The sequence below is a fragment of the Urocitellus parryii genome, chromosome 4 (genome assembly GCF_045843805.1).
Source record: "Urocitellus parryii isolate mUroPar1 chromosome 4, mUroPar1.hap1, whole genome shotgun sequence".
NCBI lineage: Eukaryota > Metazoa > Chordata > Mammalia > Rodentia > Sciuridae > Urocitellus > Urocitellus parryii.
The window spans coordinates 29,148,749-29,168,258 of record NC_135534.1 but is presented as its reverse complement, the minus strand read 5'-3'; positions in this window follow the sequence as shown (position 1 = coordinate 29,168,258).

The following is a 19,510-nucleotide window of genomic DNA, read 5'->3' as shown; positions in this document are numbered from 1 at the left end:
GCAGATTTTAGCTCTACTGTTAATATTTTTCCTTTGAAACAAAAGCTAAACACCTTTTGTTCTCCCCTGTCACTGTGGCTTATCGTCCTCCCCTATGGTTATGGGAGATGTGTGGGCACCAAGGAACCTAGGTTTGTAGCCTCACAGCCACATGCCAGGGAATGAAAGAGGGTACATGGGGTAAGTGGGAGGCAGCAGCCTGGCTGTCTAATTCTTCTTCCTGGTTGTCTGGTTTTGTGTAAGATACATAACCTGTATGGGCCATAATTTTCTTATTTTAAGAGGGAGAAAATAGTTCTTATACTCTGAATTAGTTGTTAAGGGTTAAAATCATATAGGAATAGTCATTAATACATGCCTTTATAGATTATGCGTGTGTGTGTGTGTGTGTGTGTGTGTGTGTATGGGCTCTCCTATACCATAGAATGTGAAAATAAATTGGAGCCTAGGTTAGATACCCATGTACTCTGGAGCCTCCCCAGCATATTATTATAATATTCATTTCTGATAATCCATACATATGTTTATATGGATATTTATATAAGTGTGAATTACGTGTATAGGAACATTATTTCTGTTTGGCCTCTGGTAGTGAGTTGCCATGTGGTATAGATTATCAACATTTCTTTGAGTTGTTCTATGGGCATTTAATCATTTTTATCTCCCCAATAAACTAGGTTTACTTTTTGGGGGGCATAAATGTGCTCTATGTGCAAACCTTCAGCAGTTCCATAGCCCCTAGGAGGCAAGCCCTACTCCATTGTGTGTCCCCCACCCACAATTCTAATCTCATCCTCTTCCATCCAGCCCTCCCCTACCACCTTTATACCTGTGATTTAGTTGAGTCCTCACATCTCGCTCTGCCTTTTCATGAACTGTTTCCTCCATCTGGTTTGCCCTCCATCCTTCCTTTACCAGGTGTGGGAAACACCAGTCCTTCTCCGTGTCCACTCAACAGGTCACTCTCCCCTCTCTTAAGCTCCATCCTATAAGGCTTCTTATTTCCATAACTTTATTACACTATCTGTTTCTGGAACTGTAATAATTTGATACTGGAATGTCTTCTCTACTAGACTGAACTCCTGTATCTCTACAAAGCTTAACACGAGGCAGGCACACAGTAGGTTTCCCAGTCATATTTTTATTGAATATCAGAATGAATGTGTAATCCAAGAACACCAATATGCCACGTTAGAACAAAAAAAGTTCTCAGCCTTCATGTGTAGGTGCAAGGGTTATTTTAAAGAGTACTGGATTCAGGAAGTAGACTGATCTCATCGACCCAAGGCACTTAAAAACACAAAACCCACATGAATTTACCAATTAATCATTTATATACACATAAAATGCTAAACTCACTTTTAGAAACGAATCTATTATGCTCAGCTTTATTAAATACTACACAGTAAGGACCAAATTAGGGAAGAAATGTTTGCATTCATTCAGATAGAATTAACCTTTTTATCTCCTTCAGGATTGGTTTAAAAACGTTTGGCTTCTAAGCTCATGCTCATAGATAATTGTCTTCAGATCTATGGAGACCGATAACAAACAGGTAAATTCTAGTACCTGAAGGGTACTATCCAGTAGTACAGGACTCCAAGGTGCAATTTAATAAAGCACAGACTTAGTGTAATCTTTTATTCCATTGGGCTACTATTGAACCTATGAAGTAATAATTTTCTAAATTGTACCCTAGTGGCCTAAATGTTAATTCAGCTCCCAGAGATTTCTAGTTTAGAGTGAAGGAGTAGGTTCAACACTATTAAATCTGGGTCTACAAATTTTACTTCCTTTAAACCTTTAGATTAAGAAATCACAGCTTTCAAAATGAGACTGCAAATTAATAGACGGAGGAGGAGACATATATATGAGTTGGCTGAATTGCACTCTTGTGAAGATTTTTTTTTTCCCAGATGCTAAGAGTTATTCTTGACTCAATTTCTTGAAAATTTGAAGCAAACTTTTGTGGTCAGCTTTGGTAATGAACTATCTCTGGAGTAAAGTTACTTGGTCTGCTTTAAATCCATTGGTCTCTTTTTTATTTTGTATAATGTGTTTGGTTCTGGGAGCTTTATCTGGGAATTGTACATTTCCCCTCTCCATGCTCATCTGTACAGGGAAATGAATTTCTTTTCTGTCCTTAATTGACTAATAATATCCCATATAAACCCTTCATTTGGGGTAGGATAAAGCAAATTTCTTTAGTATAATTCAGAAAATTTAATAGTCCCTTCAGGTTTAGTAGGTTCTGAGGTCCTCATTTCTCTGATTTTCACATCTCTATTTTTCCATTTCCTGGGAGGCCAACAGGTGGGTATTGAGTGGTTTGCATGGCTTCGAGGGGAGGCGGTAGTTGTGAAGTCAAGGGAGTGAGTCATATGTGCCTTTCCAAGGGGCAGAGCTGTGGGGTGGCTGATGGGTCTGCTCTCTGCTTCAGTGTGACAGGCCCTGTCTGTACACCCTTCTCCACTCTCTACTTCCATGAGGAATGACTTTCCTAGGGCACATTGCTGTGGGCTCTTGTCTTGCCCCTTACCCTCCTGACAGAGGTGGAGCTGGGCAGCTGGTTGGAGCAACAGGTTTCTTGACGGTTTGGAGACAGTGGATCCAAGGTCCTGAGGGTGCTTCCTGTTCTCCCTCCCTGGGAGAAGCAGCGTGGGTCGAGGGACCATCTTTGTAGACTCGAGCCTTCTGGTGCATGTGTGGTCTCAGGTCTGGGCAGGGGTTGGGACACGGGGTTATCTGGCCCATCCACTTTTAACACCAAGTTCATCCTTTGATCTGTCTGCACCACTGCCTACAGTGACACTCAGCTCTCCATCTCTATGCATTTATATGATTTCTCAAACTCGAGGTCCTGGATTGGTGGGTTAGGTCAGGGAGAGTGGTGCTACTCAGATACTCCTACACCATGATGCTTTGTAAAGAACATGGGGAAATAAAAACTGGACTTTTTACATTCTCAGGAAGATCTTTAGGGAACCAGAAAGATTCCTTTGTTCACCTTTCAACTTGACTTTATACTTCAACACTTTTTTTTTTTTCCTCCTTCCTCTCCCTCCTCCTCCTCGTCTTTCTTCTCAGGGTTTGGTTTAAGGCCCTGTTTAGTATTCACCCAGGCTTTGGCTGATGAAAGGACCATGATTCCTCCTCATGTGTTTTTTTTTTTTTTTTTTTTAAACTATGTCTAAGAGTCACTAGGAAGTATCTTTAACTTTGGGGCCAAGTTTGGAAATGCAGGGCTTGTCTCCCTGAATGTCCCCATAGATCTCTCTGCCATTCTCTCCCAACTCCACATGTAAATTTTTGTTTATGAATCTCAGAGAATCAGATGACAGCTTTGTAGAAACACAGTGAACTTTGTTAACAAACAAAATAACAGGAAGCCCCTACTGTGACGGTATCAATCTCAGCTTGGGTTGAAGAGAAGAAAACCTGACAAATGATTGCGGCTTCAAAGGCCAGAAGAAGAAAAGAGCACTCAGGGTAGCTTGTGTCTGAGATATCTTACTCCTGGGTGTCGGACTGGTATTGCAACCGAGCAGGCAGCTTCAGGAATGCCCCAGTTCTTAGGCCATGAAAACATGAGCTTTGCATGTTTTTCTTATCTGTAAAGTGGGGTGTGATCGTACCTATCTGATAGAGTTGTTTCTGATATTAAATGAAACCACATAACAAATAAGAATCATCTTAGCATGTTTGACTCAAACTCGTACCTCAACACCACAACAATTACTGCATGTTATTTGCATTTGAAGATGAAGGCAGTGATGGAAATATGATTAAGTCTATGAGTGCCAAGAATTTGATGTAGTTTGAGGACCCTGCAGCTTATTATTATTATTATTATTATTATTATTATTCCTCCTCCTCCTCCTCCTCCTCCTCCTCCTCCTCCTCCTCCTCCTCCTCCTCCTCCTCCTCCTCTTCTTCTTCTTCTTCTTCTTCTTCTTCTTCTTCTTCTTCTTCTTCTACTTCTTCTTTTAAAAGCATATTCTTCTATAAAGCAAGATTTTTTGCCATCCTGGTAGAGCCTCCCTGATTTTTTTTTTTTTTTGCATGTGTGCTTTAGCAAGTTTACTGTATTTAGGTTTTCTTTTTAAAATGGCTTCTGTTTTCATGTTCCCTTTTCCAGGTGCAATGAATATGGATGTGATGCATTCTGTGGAATTTGAGGAAACATAGGTGTTTTTAGAGCTATTCGGCCATTGCCAGCCTGTTTCACTGACAGAGCAAACTCAGTTCAGCAAATCCTTGTTTGTTTTGCAATAGATGAAGAAAATGGTAGTGAAAAATGGACTGTCAGATTTGTGATGGTTGGATATGTCTTCCCAGCTAGCTGTACTAAGCATTAATGAGCAAAGTGCAAAAATGAAGTTATTTTGAAATACAATTTATGGTTACTTTTGAATGATATAGTCAGCGACATTCAGTCCCGGGCAAATCAAACCCTTGAGCTAAAACTGCACCCTGATTTTTCTGAACAGCCATATGTAATGCTAAGAATCTCTCTAATTAAAATTCGGCTATGAAACACATGAAAGAAATGATGAATTACCCACTTCAAATCTGTTTTCCTTCCCATTGCCATTCCATCAAATATAATAGATGAAAAGTCAGAACTTATACATTCACCTCAGTATTTGTTGAGCACCTATTAGGTGCTTGGGACTGTGAAGGATATAAAAGCTTTCTACAAGGTCTTTGCCACATGGGATGTAATTGATAGGAAAGGACTCACTCACAGAAGGTAGTTAAGGAATGATATAAAAATTTCAAAAAAAATCAGTAAACTCAATAATTTCCTTAGGAATTTGAGGAAGTGGAGGTTATTTTGCACCCAGGAAGTTGGAGAAAACTGGATTGCAGAGGAAGGGGAAGAAAGCAGGGGTCAGGACATTAGGATTAAATTCAGAGCAGGCTGGGGAACAAGAGGTAGGCAGCTGACTGGCCTGGCTGGAGAGGTGAGTCTTGGAGGTGAAGTTCTGCTGGTGAGGAAGGACTGAGCCAGAGAGTGGGTGTCAACTTCACCAGGGTCTGGGAAGCCAAACCGAGAGTCTTCCTTCTAAGGAAGGTGTGAACCACTAGAAAACCTACAGTCACAGTGATAACTATAATGGTTTGGGACATGGATGAGCACGGCTGTGTGCACTGTGCTGTTGATGGTCTTCCCTTAGCGGAATGGGGTGAGGAGCCCCATTGCTTAAGACCATCCTAGAGAAAGTTCCTGGGAAATGCTTTTAGGTGTGGGAGTGACAAGATGGGTGGTTGGAAAAAGAAGACAGTCAGGGGTTTGATCCATGGTGGACAGATTGCTTAAGGGAAAGGGGAGCCTTCTCAGAGGGCTTTGGTTCTTGGCCAAGGAACAAGGTCAAAAGGCTCTTTTGCGTGGAGAGTGTCTCTGTGATTGCAAACTAATTCAGGTGGACAGTTTCTCCACTGGCTCTTTCCCTTGGATTGGGATCATTTTTAGATGGCCTATCCCCAGCTCACAAAAGAGAAAAGACTCAGACATTAGAATGGAACTCTTCTTGGAAATCCATCTTGCAAACAATTGCCAAGCCAATATATTTTCAAAATACCCTTTTATTTATTTTTTTGCTGTGAATTTCTTATGTTCATAAACCAAAACTTAACTACTTTCAACTTCCTCTTTATAAGTCTCTTTTAAGGTTAGAACCCAATTTTTCTTTCTAGCCATCTATCAATTGGCTCTCTGTATTCTATCATCTTTTTCTCTCTCTATTGTCTGCCATGACTCTTCATCACTCTCATGATTATCTCCTTAAATTCCACTTTTAGAGATCTCCATTCTGCACTAACTTCCATGACGCCCAAATCACTCCTCCTTTCATGGATGCTATCGTTCTCCTACCTTGAAAAGTACCAAATTTGGGGCATTGATCCAGATTCTACCCATTGTTCAACCTTCACCTGAAGCCCCACTTGTTCCATGAATTTTCCTATCTCAATCTGAATCCCAAATGCTCTCTATTTTCTCTGGACCACTAAAGGATTCAAAAAACATAAACCGGACTTATAAAAGACCAACATATTTGAATGATGAATACTCTATAATAAGCTGAGTTACAGTTTTATCACTGCACTTCTATATTTTAAAACGAGCTATATTTTAAAACGTTGGGAATATTAACCTGCAGATGCCCAGCCTCTCTTTGATGGCAGGGCAATGTCAGCCCATTCCCTTTTGTTTCAGAGGGACCTTTCCTGTCTCCTGTTTGTGCAAGCAGTGCAGAACACAGGCTGTGTCTCTGTCTTTGGTGTGGTATGACAAATTTACCGAGCAGCAACTAGCTTTCAGGTATGGAATTAAGCATTTGAAATGATAAATGAAAAAAAAAAAGATAGTCTTTTATTTCAAATGACTCCTAATGTACTGTGAAAGTAAGCCTGGTTAAAAAATATACATAAATGATAATAAACGATCAAAAAATATTTGTTGAAGAAGGAAAGAGAAATAGGCAACAATTATTGCTGACATTTCATAATAGGGTCTTTTGGATTGGATTATTTGGATTAGAATTTCAGCTTTGATTCTCCACCAAGCCTCGGTTTCCTCACTATAAAGTAGATTCTTGATTTGAATGAGATGATAATGCACATAAAGTGCTTAGCACAGTGCCTGGCACTTAAGTTTCCCTTATATGTGATGATGATAAAAATGAATTTGATTTAGTGGATACAAGAGCCAGAATGATCTGGGAACACAGAAAGGGGACATTCTACTCAAACCAGTGCACAGGTTCTGAGATGGATTGGCCAGGTAGAGGCAAGTGGGGGACTGTTCTCTCGGCAGTCAGTGATCTTATGGGAAAGTTTATAACAGCAATTGAGCAAAAACAGATTTGACCTTTAAGAGCTAGAAGATGATATCCAACTGTTCTTAAGTTCAGTTAGAGATGTCAATGGTAATGTGACATTATTCAAAGAATTCCAGGGCAAGCAGTATCTTCTGAGACAATAATTGATTGAGCTAGTTTACCATGTACTAGCTTCTGTGTTCAATGTTTTTGTAAGGAAAGTCTGAAAATATCTATAAATAAGAAGGATGATCAACTAAGAAAAACACTGGGCAACGTATCAATTGCTCACAGGCACCTGTACTTTTAAGTCAGTGCTAAATGCAGAGTGTGGCTGCTTTAGTCTATATTGAGATTCCAGGCTTACTGGTAACACACACATTCAGAAGGCAAATGCGAGAGGGCCAGATGGAGCGCATTCTCTTTCCTATAATCACATGTAGACTTTTGCTGTTGCATTTACTTTCAGGCACTGGGATAGAAGTTGTTATTTCTACATATTTCTGGGTGGTGTTAAATAGTCTCGTCTCTGTATATTTCACTTGCTAAGTTTCAAGCAAAGTGCTTTTTGGAAAGAATAAATCGTTTTACAGATTTGTCACAAAGTTTTCATTAGCTCCGAAAGCATAATTATTATTTTAGTCAAGCCATAGAGTACTGTGTGACTATATTAATACATGTCTTATAAAATTGATAAACTCTTTAAAAAAGTCTCTCAAACTATGTGTATAGTGCGATTCCCCCAATTTTATAATAAATGCATGTATACATACCAATGCAAAAAAATCAGAAGGGTATATAGGGGTATTGGTAATTGATGGATCACTCAAGGACTGTGATTGATTTGTAGAATAGATGAACTTTCATTTTCATAATTGATATACTTATATTAGTCAGAATAGGCTATTTTCTATAATAAATAAATCCTAATAAAGTTGATGGCTCAAAGAAGATAGACAGGTTATCTTAGTGTAACCCAGCCAGGGCAGGGCTTGGAAGCTTGGAAAGGTAAGAAAGGAGCTCAACTTTACTCATAGCCACTCAGAACTCAGTCTTCAATATACAATTTGCAAGGCCACTCTGGGTACCCATGTCACATGTCCATGGGCATTGACACATATCCAGGTGGCTGAAGGGAGATGAGCATAGAAGGTTATTCATTGGAAGTGTAGAATATGAATGTGTGTGTGTGTGTGTGTGTGTGTGTAACGGGCCAGACCTGTGAATGGCACTTATATTCCCAATTCACTAGAACTCAACCATCTGACCATGTCTGATCACAAGGGAGGCAGGAAACAGAAGCTAGCTATGTTCCTGAAAGAAGAATGGAACAAAGATTTTGGTGACATCCAGAATTTTCTACCATAGTCCGGCTTCCTGATCACCAAACTCTTCCCGTCCACATAGAGGACACACTTGCCCTCTTTCTTACGGGTCAAGGTGCAGAGTTCCATCCAAACATATGGGATTCGAGTTCAAAGGCAAGAGTCCTGGGTGAAGCACAGACTTCTCAATGACATCCAGATGGAGCTCCTAGAGAGATAACCTGTATTTTAACACACAGTTTGTTAGATCTTTAAAATACAGGTTATCTCTGCCTCTTCCCTTGCACTGGCAAAGTGTGTGTGTGCACACACACACACACACACACACACACCTCTCTCTCTCTCTTTCTCCATGGTTGAACAGGACAAGATACTACAGTAAGACTCTCATACAGGAAGGGGGAGAAGGGAGTCACACAGCCATTCCTGGTTCATAGCAATGAAGGAAACCTGCTGGTCAGACATTAGGAAGGCCTTCTTCCCTGGCACAGGGAAAGTTCCTCAAATAAGTCCTCATTCTGCACTCTGGAAGGAGCTCCATTGTCTACTGAGTGACCCCAGTCCCCGCCCTGTTGTACCTTCCTTGTTCCTGGGTGGAGTGAGAACTGGGGCCACCTTTTTCAGGGGTGGCACCAATGTGTGACCTAAGTGTTCTTTCAAGGTGTGAATAGCCAAAGCTGTTTTCGTTTAGGTACAGGTTTCTTCGGCAGGATCGTTGTCTCCAATACTTCACTGCCTTCTGATCTCTTTGTTTCCCGTGGGTTCTGTGTGTAAGTAACTGTACCCAAATCCTTTCCTAAGACACAGGTGCAGGCCCTACCTGCTTCCCTCCTTAGCTAGCTCAGTGCCCCTCTCCTGCACCCTAATGGCGCTCTGTCAGCCACGTGAAACCAAAATCTTGGGTGGAAAGAAAATAAATTTAATATGATATTTTTCATAATGTTAAATACTCGTTTAACTAATAAGAATTGATGGAGGCTTCAAGGTATATTTTTAATCTCATTTCCTATTACTTATGGTTCATTAGCAGTTAATTTTTTTTCAGTTCTGCAAAGCCTGAATTCCTGGTCTTTCTTTATGCTCTTTTATTTCTGCTTGCAAATCAGCCAATTCTTTCTTGAATTCATTTCTTTCTTATCAATACTCTTCTTAGTGCAACAAATAATAGTCAGTGAACTAAGAGATCTTTCCTGCCTCCCTCCCTGCAGGTACATGCATGGAAGGTACTTTCTCTGTTCCTAATACTCCAAGTTTTACTAAATGCTTTGGCATTTTTTTGTCATAGGTCTTCTTATTTTTAGTCCCCGCTTAGGGTTTTCTACCACATACTTCTTGGCCACTAAGCCGTTGCCATATATATTAGAATTTTATTAAGATATAACTTTCTATAATTAATGAGGGCAGATTGCTGTTACATGTAAACTCTGAATGATGCATTATATATATAAACACAGTAGAAGTTTCTCTTTCCTTAAGTAATCTAAGTTTGTTCTAGGGTTCAGTTCTGCCTGTTATGATCATTCAGAGATGTAGATTGATGGGGGCTCTTCCATCTTTAACTCAGAGCTTCCAAAAGGACTCTAGATACAGTCCTCCAAGAGTAAAGGAGGTGAGGGACAAAGGGGCATTGCAGGAGAGCTTTACCAGCTAAGGCTGGCACACATCTACCCCCATAGCTCAAACTAAAACTTAGTCTGTGGTCTCACTCAACTTCAAGAGAGGTGGGAGATCTGATTTGACCCCATGCCCTGGAAGAAGGAGAGAACATGAATTTCAGGGAGCAATGCCATATATTTGAAATTTTAAAAATTCTGAATTTTTACAGTAAAGAATGCTTACATTTTTAACATTATAGCAAAGAAGTTTTACTATTTGAAACGTATTCTAGGAATACAATGTTCTGAACAAATGAAGACTGACCCACATGTACGGGCGGAGTGTTGAATTATTCATAAGGGAGGAAACTGGAAATAGTCCTCTGTGGTAGATTCTCAGCCATTTGTTACTATGCAGTCTTTAGGACAATAATGTAAAGAGCTGAATTCATTGATATTGAGATGTTTGTGTTGTATTAAGTGAGCAAAGGAGACTGTAGAACAGTATGGTAGACCTATGGCTTGCATATTTGTGTTATGCACTGACTTCTGGGAGAATGTCACTGATGGCAATCCAAGAATGGTTGAATTATAGGTCATTTTTATTTCTTTTTGGTCTTTCTGTTACATCTCATTTAGGTATTATTGGATAAAATGGTATCATCGGTATTTTCTGATTTACGTAGTGAATATAGATTGGTGATCAAAAGGCACATACTGTTCATACTCACAGGGAAACTATTTTGCAAGGCTCTGTCTCCTGTGCCTCCATGTGGGGGACCATTTCTCTGTGTAGTCGTGTCTGTTGGAGAAATGGTTGGGTTGCTCTATGTTTTGTTCATACAGGTGTTCTTTAAACTCTCTGTACCCAATAGGAGTACAGCGCTTCATAGAATACTTCTGTAGAATTTTCTTATTTAATTCCTACAGTAATCCTAAGAAATAAGAGTGGTTATTTTTCTGATCAAGTATCCTACCTAGAAAGATAAAGTGACTTCTCCAGTGTCATGGGCCTCAAGATCTGGGGTCAGACCTGAGTGGACTCAGCCAGTTCTATCTCAGCTGTTTCCAACTCTGGCTGCACCAAACCCCATGAAGAAATCTCATATTCTTTGGTTCCTCCCAAGGACTAGTAAACAAATAATCCCCTTTCCAACATTAAAACTCTATAAATGGCTCTGACTCTACAGTGGCTTTTGTCAAGGAGGGTTGGGGACATGACCCTCCGCATGATTTCCAGTGGTGGGTGGTAGAGAAACCTTGAGAGGTGAGGCAGGTGTTAGTAGCTTGCAGGAGAAAGATGGAATATTTCTATTTATGTTTGCAGTAAATAGTAAAGTAATGGGAACCCAGTAATCCAGGGTGGTTGCGTAGGCCTGAGAAGCGGTACCAGGAGCTTAAAATCTCTCCTTAAAGATCCTGGACCAGCCCAAAGCAAATCTGCTGGAAAGAGACTCCTGCCTCCTTTTAACATGCTTCTTCCCACGGCTGGTGCTTCTGCCTCCCTCCTGTTGTGCCTCCCAGAGGCCCCATGTCAGCACCTGCCCATGAGGGGAATTCACCCCTTGGCCCTTCTGTTCCCCCTCGCCGTCTTCTTTTCCTTCACTTCTATGTGAAGGTGTTCTCCGTGATTCACAAGGTGGGGAAGATTTCACACACTGATTTGTATTAACTGATGATAGTTTGTTCTTATCTTCTTTCTTATGAGAATTTGATGATTGATAAGGCTGGCCCCAGAGAAATGGGTCTCTAAGATTGAACCTGAGGATAGATGTAAACCCTCAGGTGAGACTTTGGATGAGGAAGTCCTTATGAGGGTTATTGTATTAGATCTGGCATGTGACTTTATATCATTTGGATCCTAATGGGGGAATTATTCATCATTCATGGATCGCATTTTCAGTGAACATCATGTATGTGCAGTCATGGTCTAGGCATGATGTGGTAGAGAATGAGCAGAGTCAGAAGTCTTTGCCTCTATGGAGTTTACATTCTAGAGAGGGCAGATAGGAAACAAATAAGAAAAGATACCACTTGTTAGATAGTGATAAAAGCTATGTAGAAAAATAGAACAAGGGGCAGGAATAGGATCAGAGTAGGATGTCTGTGATGGGCTTGGTGAGTAGAGAACAGGAGATATAAGAGGGTACCATGTCAATATTGGGCAAGATGGTGTTCATGGATGAGGGAACAGTCTACGCAAAGACCCGGAGGTAGCGTGTTCCTGTTGTGTTTCACAAATGCAGGTTCTAGTGTGGCTGGAAGAGGGTGAGAGGTGGTGATAGGAGTAGGAAATTAGGTCAGAGATGATACAGCTGAAGCCTTACATAGAGTCTTGTATACCATTGTAATTTTTTTAAACTTTTATCTTCTGTAGAAGGAAGAGCTGTTGGAAGTGTTGAAGGTGTTGAGATGTTGAGTGTTGAATGAAAGGACAGGAGGGCACATTTTGGTGGCCTATTGGGAAGTTATCATAGTGAGTCTGCATGAGATGTTGGTGACTTGGGCCTGGGGGGTGTGGAGGAGAGGTAGGTGGTGAGATGTGGTTGAGTTCTGGATTTATTTTGAAGGTAGAGCCAACAGCTACCCATTGATGGGGCAGGTGTGTGGTTTAAGGGACAGAGAGGCATGGAGAGTGAATGGTGGCTTCCAGAAGGATGGCACTGATGTAAACTGAAGACAGTGGCTTGCACAGGTTTCAGAGGAAGAATGGGGAACTCTGACACTGACCTGACCAGTCTGAGTTGATTGACATTGAGGGGGAAGCTATGAGGATGGGGCTGAGTGTCGGGGCATGTGGCTTAGATTTCAGGGTGATGTCTGACCTGATCTCTAAATGTATGTAGCTGCTTATGTCAAGAAGTCTACATGGGTGCAGAACAGCAAGAGTGTATCTGCAAGGTTCTGAAGTCAGATTGTCTGGGCTTTATTGCTGGAAATAATCTGACCTATGAGCACCCAGTTTGCTGTAAAATAAAGAAAATAAATTTAGTGTGTAATATGGAGTTGCTGCGATGATTAAGTTAGTAAATATATTTAACTTTACTTAGATAAAGGTCCTGCCACAAGGGAATGCTAACAGCATTAGCCATTCGTATTGTTCTAATTTCACTACAAGTTGTTTTCTTGGATAATTTTAAGGGCTTTCTTATACACTATTTCATTTGATGTTCATAAGAAGCACATAAGGTAGATATTATTTTTCTTGTCACAAATGAGGAAGCTAAGGCCCAGAGAGGATAAATCACTTGCCCAAGGAGACCCGGTTAGGAAATAGAGCAAAAAAAAAAAAAAAAAAAAAAAAAATTTCCAGCTTACGTCTGTTTGACCCCAAAGACAAAACAGTTAATCATTTTTATAAATAGTAAAATCTGGTCTTGTGCGCAGGTCAAGACATCAGAAGATTAGAGTCATAGTTCGTATAAATAGCCAAGCTAGACACTCAATGAGTTTAAGCTTAAAATAATCCCGTGAACAAAGAAACAGGATAATTTGAAATGTCAATGTGACATTCTGCTACACAGTAAATTAATGAGATGTGACTGAAGGCCCTCCTTGTCATGGGTGTAACAATCAGAAGCCAAGCTCTCTCTCCCCTCTAATCTCCTGCTACGACAATAGGCAATCAGTAGGAACATCCTTCAAATATCAGTCCTTTTTATATGTGAAGGTGACATACCGGCAGTATCCAATTTTATTTATTTCTGTTGGAAGAAGGGTGCCTTTCAACACTATTCTGTGAGGACATGAGCAATGTGAAAACAGAGGTATAGTGTTCTATGAATAACTTGGCATTGATAGAAAACACTTGAATTCTCCCCCATTTGTTTGGTTGCTGGGGCAGAGGTCAGCCAGGTGCTCTGGGTGACCCCGAGGAATGGGACAGAAGCTGGATGTCCCAGGAAGTCGTTATTCCATCTGTGAAAAGCCATTAGGAGATGACTTAGCATTTCCCAGAATTCTTTTCCTTAGTTATGGATTCCTGGTTCCCGGTGTTGACCATGGCCTTCGCCCACCTTCTCCTCTTGATCTCAGTGCTACTTTCTGGATCCCATCTAAACCATCCCAACATCTCTGTCCTGGGGATTATAACCAAACCAGCTTTACTTGCTGCTCTCTGGCACTTTTCTAACAACTGGCACTTTAATAACCAACATCGTTGGAGTTAATGACTAAAACTCCATTTCCCTGAGATAGCCAAGGAGAGAGAACAGGGGTAATGCCCATGGGTAAGCGTTTTCAGGCCTTGTTGCCATAATTCTACTCTATGAGATAAGAGGCTGTGCCTGAGACCATGGGCCTCCAGATGGCTATAATCTCTCCCCTACAGTCCTCTAACAACTGTCTAAGTAGTTTTCCTAGCCCTACATCATGCTCCCACAGTTTGTTCCCTATCGGGCAGTTAAAGTGACCATGTACATGACAAACCAGACCCTCTGACTCCCTGCTTTGAAAACACTGGTGTGTCCCTTAAGGTCTCATGTGATCTAGATCTGGCCTATCTCAATAACCTCACCCAGAATCCTCTCCCCTGGGTCACCATGTGGAACCACAGGACTTTGTTCTGCTTACTGAATAGGAAAACTTGCTCTAACCTCAGGGTCTTTGTATCTGACATTTCCTCTTGCCAAGAAAGTCCTTTGTCATGGTCTTCTTAGCTTGGATCCTTTGCATATAACTCTTCTTTGAAAGGTCTTCAGACAGGCCTCCTCATGCTATCTAAACTAGTTCTTTCCTGGGCATCCATCCATATTTATTGAGTGTCTGGTTGAAAGCACTGTTGTTGGCACTGGGGACAAAGCAATAAACAAACAGCAATTCTTGCCTTCCTGTATCTTACATCCTAATGTCCCCTCAGGGTGTTTCAATTTCTCCACATTATTTACCTCTATTTGAAGTATTTTTTGATTTTTCTATTTTAGTCTTTTTCTTTTCTCTCCCCCAAGCTTAGGAACATAGGGAAGGACTTGGAATGCCCATTGGACCCAGTTATCCCACTCCTTGGTATATACCCAGAGCATCCTACAGGGGCGAGTCCGTTTTGATTTTGCAGCACTTCATGGTACCTTCAGGAGGCAGAAGACAGGAGGATCTGGAGACATCAGGGACGACAGCAGCCACAGTGAGCTTTGCTGTTGCTCATTTGTTTGGGAGAGCGTTTTTGAGCATAAGCCCTCACTCAGGAAGCTGAAGAATGACACTTGTCCGGGACAGTTCACAGATGACATCATCAATACAATTGGGAAACAATAGTGCCAGAACACCATTGGATCCTGCTAGTTTGGCTCCTTTACATAAAATTCTTCATTGAAGGTCTCCCTCAGACAGGTTTCCTGACTCTGTCTGAACTGGTTCTTAGCTGCCCCTCCATCATGTCTGTAATAGAAGGAACACGTGCTGGGATCTCCTGAGTTGAGATGATTCTGTTGGGAGGACTCTGTATATGCTTTGTTTCCTGGCATAATCATTGTTGACCCTGTTCATGGTCAAAAGTGTCACAGCTTTGATGTAAATTATATGGTAACTCTGTATGGATGGAACTCTTTACCTAAAAGGAGATTTCTTCTTGCTAAAACTATGGTCTTACCTAAAATGGACCAGGAGGACTATGTCTAGCTAGTCCAGGGCTTCTGATATGAACAATTTCAAACTGTAGCTAAGCTATAGAAAAGCAGACCCCCGTATAGCCTAGAAATTCCAGATTTTTCTTCTTCTATCTTGTCAATCTCTGGTAGACTTACATCCTGTTTAATACTGTAGCCAAAAGGAACATGTAGGTATTTAAATTTGAATTTACATGAGTTAAAATTCAATATAATTTAAAATTCTGTTTTTTTTTTTTTTTTTTTTTTTTTAGTATCACTAGCTATATTTCAAGTGCCTGCTAAACATGGATGTGTATTGGACAATAGAGCATCTCACTATTGGAGGAAGTTTTGATTGAACATTGATGGTCTTACTGTGTTTCTGTGTTTATGGCCCACTTGGATTTGCATTTGGAACCTTTCAGAGTTATGTTCTTGGGAAGAGTCATAAAATTAATAACGTTTTTGGAAATTATATTAGAGTTTATCAACTACAAGCTCTCAATATAACTGATGACTAAATAGATTGAAAGAGATTAGGTGAATCTCAGGTCACTTGATTAGATCTCAAACAAACTAAGCCAGAATGGGTAAGAAATTAGGTAAGTAAGCTTAATTAATTGCTTGCAGTCACTGTCTATCTGTAAAATGGGAATAGTGACAATGTCTTTTCTCAGAGTGGCACCGAAGAAGCCTTCCAACGGATGCAGGTGCCAGCTGCTGAATAAGCACTGTCCCTGTCATTAACTACTGCACTGGCTGTAACTCATTGTGGATGTGATAGGGAAATTGATTAAAAAACAACCAATATAACTGTCAGGATGATTGAGTCTAAAGATGAATTATCCACTCAAGTTGATTGTAGGTTTCCCTAAGGAGATATTTCCTGTATATAGTGGTATAAAATGGCTAGCCCTCTGGAAACTTTGAATAGCCCTTGAGCCGTACCATTTGTAGCACTTTACATCTATTTGACATCTTCAGAGAAAATGGGAAGCCCTATTCCTGTCCGCCCCAAAATGGTTCTGTGGCCTCCTTCAAATGAAAGACCAGGTTCAATGCTGCCTCCCTCTGGGCGACAGCATCAGTTTGGTGGTGAACTCTTTTCTCTGGGAGGTGTGCCTAGATGTTCCTAGTCCATGAACAGGGATGCACAAAGCCCTTGTTTGGTCACTGGTTTGAACTTGACTTCTTTTTGGAGAATATTTGAAGAGAAGGGTTGGAGCACATGTCTACAGGCAGGGGAAGAATAATGAGTCTGTTACCACTCTATACATTTTAGAATTTTTTAGGTTATGGTGGAATCTTTTTGAGCTAAGCAAGAAAATGAATGATCTCAATATGTTCAGAACCTTGGGGGGCTGGGGTTGTAGCTCAGGGGTAGAGTGCTTGCCTACCATCTATGAAGCTCTGTGTTTGATCCCTAGCACCACATAAAAACAAAATAAAGGCATTGTGTCCATCTACAACTTAAAAATAAAACCTTGGTATTTCAGCTCTTTCCATCTTTTCTTTTGGTCCAAAACAGGGCTTAATTTTTGCACAGTTATTAGGAATGCAATGAATTAATACCTTTTTAAAATAATTCAATATCATGGTTTAGATACGAGGTGTCCCCCCAAAAGCTCATTTGTGAGACAATGCAAGAATGTTCAGAGATGAAATTATGAGAGCTTTAACCTAATCAGTGGATTAATCCACTGATATGGATTACTTGGGTGGTAATTATAGGAAGGTAAGTAGGTTGTGGCTGGAAGAAGTAAGTCACTGGTAGTGTGGCTTTGGATTTTATATTTTGTCCCTAGTGAGTGAAGTTCTCTCTTTGCTTCCTCTTTGTCTTGTCCTGAACTTCTTTCCTCTGCCACACCCCTCTGCCATGATGTTTGTCTCACCTCAGGCCAAGAGCAATGGAGTTGGCCAACCATAGACTGAGACCTCTGAAACTATGAATCAAAATAAACTTTTCTTCTTCTTAAGTTGTTCTTGTCAGGTCTTTTGTCACAGCAATGCAAAGCTGACTAAAACAGGCATCTTATGGGATAGTGATCATATCCTTGATAAAGGAGAGAACAATAGTACCTATTTTTACCAACCAGAAATGAGTAAATCATGAAAGAAAACTTAGAAAAGGAGTAACAAAGACTTCTGGTTAAATATGAGGGATTGAACCCACATTTTAAATCTACTTTATTATTCAACCCCACTTTAAATATATATGTGTATGTATTTACTATGCAGTAAGGAGAATATTTACTTGCAAGAACCCTATGAGATAATTATTATTATCTCCTTGTACTGAATCTTAGAGAGAGGAAATATATTATCCCTGGTTACCCAAAAGTGAGTCAGGAATCTAACCCAAGTGGTTTTGGTTCCAGAGTCCTTATTCTACCTGGTGCATTATTCTGCTTTATTTCTATAGTTAAAATGCATTTAAGTCTGTTTTTGCATTACCCATTTCTTGTTAGATGGAGTGGTAGGTACTAGTATCCCTGTTGTTTGGATGAGTTCTCTGGGTGATGCTGTGACTTGCTCAAGATCAAACAGCTTATATGAATGTCTCAGTCTCATGTATATGCTCACCCTGTATAATGGTCAATTTGAATCATAAACTTGATTAAGAGATGCCAAAGATTAAGATGCTTCTGGATGTGCCAATGAGGGTGTGTCTAGGAATGACTGGCATGTGGGATAGGGAACAGAAGTGGAGACCCTCCCTAAGCCTGGGCAGCACTGTCCAATAGGATAATGGCTTGGATGGAATAAAACTTGGAAGAACAAGGAAGCAGCAGCAGATGCAGCTTGATTCTTCTCCAATGGGTTCTTGATTGCTGTTGTGATTGCCTGAGGATATCAGACTCTCACTTCTTCACTCTTCCAAAGCGGACTCTGCCTGGGAGTTTCCAGAAGCCTTTGGTCTTGGACTGGGGTAATGCTGTTGATCCCTCTTGTTTTGAGGCTTCAGCCTCTTGGACTGCATCGCTACTGTTTCCTCCAGCTCTCCAGCCTGTAGATGGCCATTGTGGACTATCCAGCTTCTGGTTGTATAAGCCAATCGAATAAATCCCCTTTTTATAATCATACCTCTGGTTGATTCTGTTCCTCTAAGAGAACCCTGATGAATACCCCAGATAGGCCCAGAATCTGTCAAGACACAAGTGTGGTTGGGAAGGATTGCTAGAAGCGGACAGCATTCTGTCCATGAAGCACAATTCCACCACAGAAGAGACTCTTGTCCTACCAGCACTCTTTACGCAGCGGGACATTTATTCTGTATGTTTTCATGGCGTCTCCAGAGCTCTTGTACTGCCGTGTCACAGAAGAGCGTTTCGCATGGCTCTCTGGAAAAGCAGAAGAGTATTCAGAAAGTCTCCAAAGACCCTCTGATGGGAATATAGAGACCAGTGATTAAAAACACACGCCGTGGAATCTGGAAATGCTGGCTTCAGGAATTCTGGGATACCAAATAGTCAAAACTGTGGCATGATTCTTTGTTGGCCCATGGAGGAAAAGTTACTTCTTTCTGCCCTGCTGTGTTTGTGACCATATCGAAAATGTCAGAAAAAATGAAATTCTCTTTTGGAGGGGGGTATTAAAAAGACAGTACAATTAGAAATGCATTAGCTTTTTTTGTATGAGGTCTGTGACAGCTTCACTTTTTGGCACTAGAACAGTCCCTTATGCTCATGGGGTAGAGAATTTGACAGGTTTATGATCTTTTCCCATAAAATGGTTATTGCCTCTTGATTCCTATAGCATATATCACACAGTTCCTAAATTGATTTACAAATCCCATAATATCAAATGTCTATTCTGATCATCCCTTCTGTCTTTTTAATATTTATATGATTCCCTGTGACAGAGCTTGCTGTGGGTTTTTTTTTTTTTTTTTTTTTTTGTGGTGTTGCAGGTTGGAGGAGGGAAGGGGTAGGGTGGCTCAGAGAAACCTGTGAAGATTGACTGACAGATTTAATGGCCACTGAGCAAAACAATTGGGTTATACTTGACAGACACACTGTAATGAAATGTAACGCTGTCACTGCTTTGGTCTTGACAGTTTTGGAGAAAGATATTGAATGCTATGCCAAAAGCATTACCATAGTGATATTTGGGTTGTAGGGGCCCGTGGACTGTGAACTTGTGTTCATCAGGGGTGAAAAAGAAATTTCTAAAAAGCCGTT